Source organism: Rhipicephalus microplus, chromosome X, assembly GCF_043290135.1.
Source record: "Rhipicephalus microplus isolate Deutch F79 chromosome X, USDA_Rmic, whole genome shotgun sequence".
In the NCBI taxonomy this organism is placed as follows: domain Eukaryota; kingdom Metazoa; phylum Arthropoda; class Arachnida; order Ixodida; family Ixodidae; genus Rhipicephalus; species Rhipicephalus microplus.
In genome coordinates, this window is record NC_134710.1 from 83,609,037 (window position 1) to 83,615,417 (window position 6,381).

Here is a 6,381-nt window from a genome sequence, read left to right on the forward strand (position 1 = left end):
GTCAAACTTCCTGAATAAATCACGTTCTGAATAGCGTAAACTAGAATTACCATAAAAAAAAAAACCTTACTGATGGAGGTAACCCAGCCCCAAACTAGACATTTTCATGGCCTTTATAGGTAGCGGCCTGTACTTCACCGTAAAACTCTCACGCGTCATGCAGAAGACGCTCGAAGCAAAATTTGTGTCGCTTCTGTAGGGCTCGTACTGCCAGGCTTTGAATTTCGCAACGCTCCGCTCTGTGCTGTAACGTTAGTGCTGACGTGACTGTGCCGTCTGCGCTATGTCATCAGCCCATCATCGGCCACGTTACGCCTAAATAACGGCGTTCGGAAATTTTCAAAAGTCCGCCTATGGCTGCCTGCTGTGATCTCAATTTCTCTGGCATGTCTTGGACATTTTTCAAGGGCGTCAAGTTAGTAATGCCATTCAGCTGTTTTTATAGTGCGCTTGACTAGGCGGTCCAAGTGCGTTACTTGAAACGTCTGAATCTGTCGCGATAGTACCCACTCAGCATTTAAGGTTCATTCGCGAAATTTATTTACCAGAGATGGTTGATTCTGGAGAACGAATCTGCTAACAGAACACGCTCTCGGCATTGTACACCTATTTATACATTATACGTCAGTGAAACAAAAGCGTCTTTATTCTTCTTTCTTTCTTCGTCACTGCGACAGCAGTTGAGAGATTGGGCTCGCCTTGCGTCAGTCGGAAGTCTCTCTGCCCATCCATCCTGTCGCTTGTCTTCTTTTGCGTCCTCGTGCTTCTTTGCTCGAAAACATAAGACATGCAGTGCCAACTAGCCTATCAGTCAATCTCATTGAACAGTCCAACAGAGCTGTGCACAAACGATGTCGTAGTTAGCAACACACAATGACGATTTTTGTCGTTGTTGGGGGCACTTCATCCCACCTGTGCAGCTTCGCTAGTGCCACAGCTTAAAAAAAAATCTTGGAGGAACATATTGAAGAGTAGAACGTAATAGCGTAGCTTCGTGCGCATCGAATCCTCGACTGCCCGCCTACCGTCCGTTTTGGGTGCATGCCTCAAACATGCTGTGAGCAAACGAACGACTGTGCGGCTGTTTCCTAGAATGTTTACTGCAAGTACAATTTTTGAGTGCTCACTATGCAATGTTCTTTTTGAGAACCACCGAAGGACCCTCCACGCGTCCGTTGCGCAATACGTGAACCTACGCAGCCAGTCACTTTGTTCATGCTTCTGCAGCTGATGAAGTGTAAATGTTACTGAGCGTATCATAATAGGTGGGCCCTTAAAGCACCCTCTCGTTGCGTGATTCCCATGTTTTGACACCTCCTGGTGCGACTCTACACTTCGGCCACTCGAAATATTGCATTCGTTAAGGAGATTTCCACTACACACACACACACACACACACACACACACACACACACACACACACACACACACACACACACACACACACACACACACACACACACACACACACACACATATATATATATATATATAATGTTTTTTCTCGTTTATGTATATCCTTTTATAGCTTTCAGAGAGAAAGAAAGTGTTAAAACGGAACCCTGTTTATATAGATAATGCATCGTGTTCGTTCAGAAACAAACGTACATTGACATCAGGTGAGAGCAGTCACCTTGCCGTCCGATTTCCCCGCGACTAATAAATTTCTTGTTGCTCCAAAAAGCCCGCATCCGTTGGTGCGCCGAAACAAGGGAGTTCCTGTCGCTTGTTCATACAACCTTGAGCAGAAGCGGGATACGCCGTCGCTTTAGCGTTTTTCCTCGATACGACCATCGGGTTCCGTGATATAAAGGCAAGCAAAATGAGAATACAAATAATAGCGAAACAATGAACGCGTGAGAGTCTGCCCAGAATTGGGACCTTCTTCCTCTTGCGACGGAGGGCGTTTTTCGCTTTCCACTGGAGCGCGGAGTTGAAGTCACCGAGCGGATGGTGACCAGCACCGCAAAAGGATTTCCCCTAATTTACTCTTTTTTTTCTTTCAAGGGCAGTAGGCGAACGAGAGGAGAGCGCAAAGGAGTAGAATGAGAAAAAAAAACTTGAAAGAAAGAAACATACATTGAGGTGAGAAAAGAATGAAGTAGCTGTAGTGGTCATGACAGCCGAAAATTGCTGTTTCCTTCATTGGTCTATAGTGCACAATTACGTTGGTGGCACCACAGGAAAGACACACTCTCGCGCAACTGGAATGCGGAAGAAAAAAGAAAGTGAAAAAAAGAAAACGGGCGTGAGTCCATGGTCTGCGAAAGCGAGTATAGAAAGCAGAGGGTGTGTATATGCGTTACAAACGAACGAACTACGGTGTCGGTGCAATACAAAACTTTTCGCCGATTGTCAAGTGACAAGGACGACGACTGCCGCCGAGCCGAGACGAACACAGGGGCGGGCAAAGCGCAGCCAAGCGAGGACACGTTCGCTCGGTTTTTATTGTTTGTTCTCAAAAGTGGTGTCCGGATCATACCCGAGGTCTGTTCGCGTTTCCATCTTTTTCAGTCGCGTTTTCTTGCCATTTTGGCGCCCCTGTACTCCCGAGCCAAATGTCCGTGACATTATGAAGCGAGACACTTCTTTCTTTCTTTTTTACTATTTTCTTTTCTCTCAAGCGTCGCCGCCCCCTTTTTCTGTTGTTCCACCGAGTATGTCCCCCTCGCGGTGGACGCCTTGCCGACTGCTCGCAAAAAAACGCTGCCACAAGGCCGTCAGCGGGCTCAAATAAGCTTTGCGCGCGCCACTTGTCGTCTCAGTTATACTGCATCCGCTCCACGGCGAAGTACGAGAACGCACAGCGGCACGAGAAGGCAGGAGCCGACAACGGGCCCACTGGCAGCGGGTCCTTCAGCCCTCTTCCCCCACGCAAGAGTCGGCCGTCTGACCTTTTCTGTCACGGTTTCTGTCGTTGTCACCACAAGTCGCGGCGTCGATGGCGAAACTTCCTCGCTGACTTCTGTTTTATGCTCGTCCTTATTTTTTTTGATATTTAAAGGACACATTTTGTCTCCGCTGCAAGTATGCTAAAAAAGAGTCGAAGTGACCAGACTCCCCGCTTTTGAGCGAAACACACCTTGGGGCCGTTATCACGCTCCCTAGCGACAGCTGAGGACACCATTGAGAAGCACGGCCTGGCAGCATACATAGCCCGAACTTCCCTTTACCCCCCCCCCCCCCCCCCCACCACCACTTGATGAATAAAGTTGTCACTCACTTACTTATCACACTGCATCTTAGCTTTTCCATGTGTTTTCTTGAGTTCCACCTACAGTCGTGTATCGAACCCGGCTTTATTAAAGCAGACGCGAAAACAGTGTAATGATATGTGGGGTTTAACGTCCCATAACCACATGATGATTATGAGAGACGCCGTTGTGGAGGGCTCCGGAAATTTCGATCCCCTGCAATCCTTTAACGTGCACCCTAATCTGAGCACACAGGCCTACAGCATTTCTGCCTCCAATGAAAATGCAGCCGCTGCAGCCAGGACTCGATCCCGTGATCTGCAGGTCAGCAGCCGAGTACCTTAGCCACTAGACCACCTCGGTGGGGCGCGAAAACAGTGTAGTGAGTATACCAACATAGAAAATAGAGACCTGAAATCGACATACTGAAATAACACCAGGATACTGCAGGACGTGAGAAGACGACGTCTTGTTTGTATGTCAATATCAAAACTACCCAATTTCTGTACGAATGAAGAAATATGTGCATGGAATGGTGCATGATTGGAGAATATTCTGAGTGATTGCAAAGGATGGCTGGGCAAAATAACCTTTATTTGTCCATTTGAAGGTGGTTGGGTTCCTATACGTCAGGGATCAATCACATCGGCCGACATCTCCGAGCGGATCTATAGTTTAAGAATTTCTGGCCTGCTTGCACGAATCATACACAGGAGTAAGTTGCATAGCGCTGTGCAACCAGAAGTTGCATCGCAAGTATGTCGCTCATTCATCGCTCGTGACACGTATCTGTACGTTCTGCACGGAATATGATTGTATAACTAGCACGACCAGTTGTGCCTCTCCTCAACGAGTCATGGCAGGTGTAGTCGGCACGGGAGCATCTAAGCAGGCAGCGCTAATTCCATGACTCGAGGTGCCGGTACCGGTGGTCCACGCTGGGCGTCCAGACTCGTGTGACCGTGGAGGAGCCTCGTGAAAGTCGACGCGGCCGTACTGCACGCGCGTCCTTGCGGCTGACCGGCCCTCTTCCTAACGATGTTCACGAAACGCTGGTCATTTGCGGCACCAGTCAGCCTTATCGCGTGCAGCGCTGATGGACCCGCGCTGCCTTGGACCCGTCAGCGCTGCTCAGCGCCGATGGCTCGTTTCTTTGTCACATTTTTTCCCCTTTTGTTATTCGTTCTTTTATTCCAGAAAATGTGCAAAGCGTGAGCTTGGTGGTCGTTTTAACTTTCCACCTCGTTTTCGAAGGAGTAATGTGTTGCCCCGGGTGTCATGAACGAGGATTCCGCAGGTCTCTTCAGGGACTCGCTTTACGAAAGAAGCATATATCGAGGACTATGCAATTATCTGAACTTTCGGAACGCGACTGCGGTTGAACGTCCGCACTTACACCGTCCTCTAATGAAAAGAAACCATGAGCGTGTGCCTCAGCAAAGCCCCCGCCATCCCATTACAACAACGGGCACGATAGCGCTATCGCTTTGCAACGAAGTGCGGCAAAACTGCGCTACAATTATCGCTGCAGTGTAGCTTAGCGCGCAATAAACAACCGTACTGACAGATGTGAACAACCGTGGCGTAACTGCTGATAACGCCGTCGCACAACCACTCCATTTAAAGGGCGCGTGGCTCTTGAGCAAAACAATGGGGCTGACACTTGACCTCCTCCCGTTTCTTCGTTATTTTGAAATCAGCGTTCACAAAAATATGCGCTAAATAGCTTCATTTCGCCTTATGCGAATCGTACCCTCGCGCACTGCTGTTGGTGCCGAGCCCTTACCATCACCTCTTGTTCATTACGCCTGATGTAACTGGCCCCTGCAGGATGGGGTTGACGTGCGCTATATAAAAGAAAACAGTACTGAGCAGGAAAGTCAGAAGGGTTCGTCTGTATTTTTACGGCATCACGAACAATACTGATATGAGGTGGCACTCTGGACGACGATGGACGCCTCTGGCCTATTTAACGGCTTTGTGACGGAAGTTGCAGGTACCCGCGCGTTTATATTCGTTACAGAAGCTATGCAACGCTGTGTTGGCAATTAGTTTTACCCCACTTTAAAGGTTGCAGTAGTCTTATTGATGCTTCCATTGTCTTAACGAGTATACCTAATTGTAATATTAACAGTGATAAATTGCATTGCATCTTAAAAGAGCAGAATGCACGCCAAACAATAGGCTTTGCAAAAATCTTGCTATTAGCCATGCAACAAAGGAGCCTGGATGTTACCGTGCTTTGCTTGAGAACGATGGTTGGATGACAGGCCGCGGCAGCAACATTTCTGTGGATGCGAAGTTCAAGAACACCCATATATTTAGATTTAGGTACGCGTTCACGAACCCCAAGCGATCAAAAATAATCTACTACCTAACATAATAGCATGCCTCATAATCATATTTTGTAATTGTCGCACGTTAAACCCCAGGATAGAGCGCCTAATTGTTCCATATGCCAATATTTAAAAGAAGTAGCTTACTTTGCATTCGAGGCACAATGTTAAAGAAACAGCGGAGCTGATGGGAAGCTAGGTAGTCCTTGCTCACGCTATTTTTTGCGTTTGCGAACGTAACTGGTCAGCGAAACGCAACTGCATACATATATTCCAGTGAATGATGCCCTTGAAGCTGCAATATAAGGCTTCCACTAGAAAGAACAACAACAACAACAACAACAACAATAATAATAATAATAATAATAATAATAATAATAATAATAATAATAATAATAATAATAATAATATTAATAATAATAATAATAATAATAATAATAATACCTAGTCAGATAAAGCGTACTTTATAAAAAAATTGCGTAACAAAAGAGACGACGTAGCTCTTGGTCAGCTAAGCAGTCCTTGATTTTGCTATTCTACAAAGGCTTAAAAATTTCCAGCATTTTTTTTGCCGCATTACATAAAGCCTTGAGGTTTTAATTATATTATGAATGTTATCGAGGTACCGCAATGTAATGCTTCATGTATACAGCTAAATTATGTCATGCAAAGTTAGCTAAGAAAATTGGAAATTGATTCAGACCACATCGTCTTATGTAAAACTATATATACAAGAAGTACTCGTCCAGGTCATCCCACTTTATCAGATGAGGCTATCGCGCATGTGCGCAGATACTGTGTGCTCCTTCCTTTTGCTCTCCCTTCCCCTCGCTGCTCATGCAGCTACATAA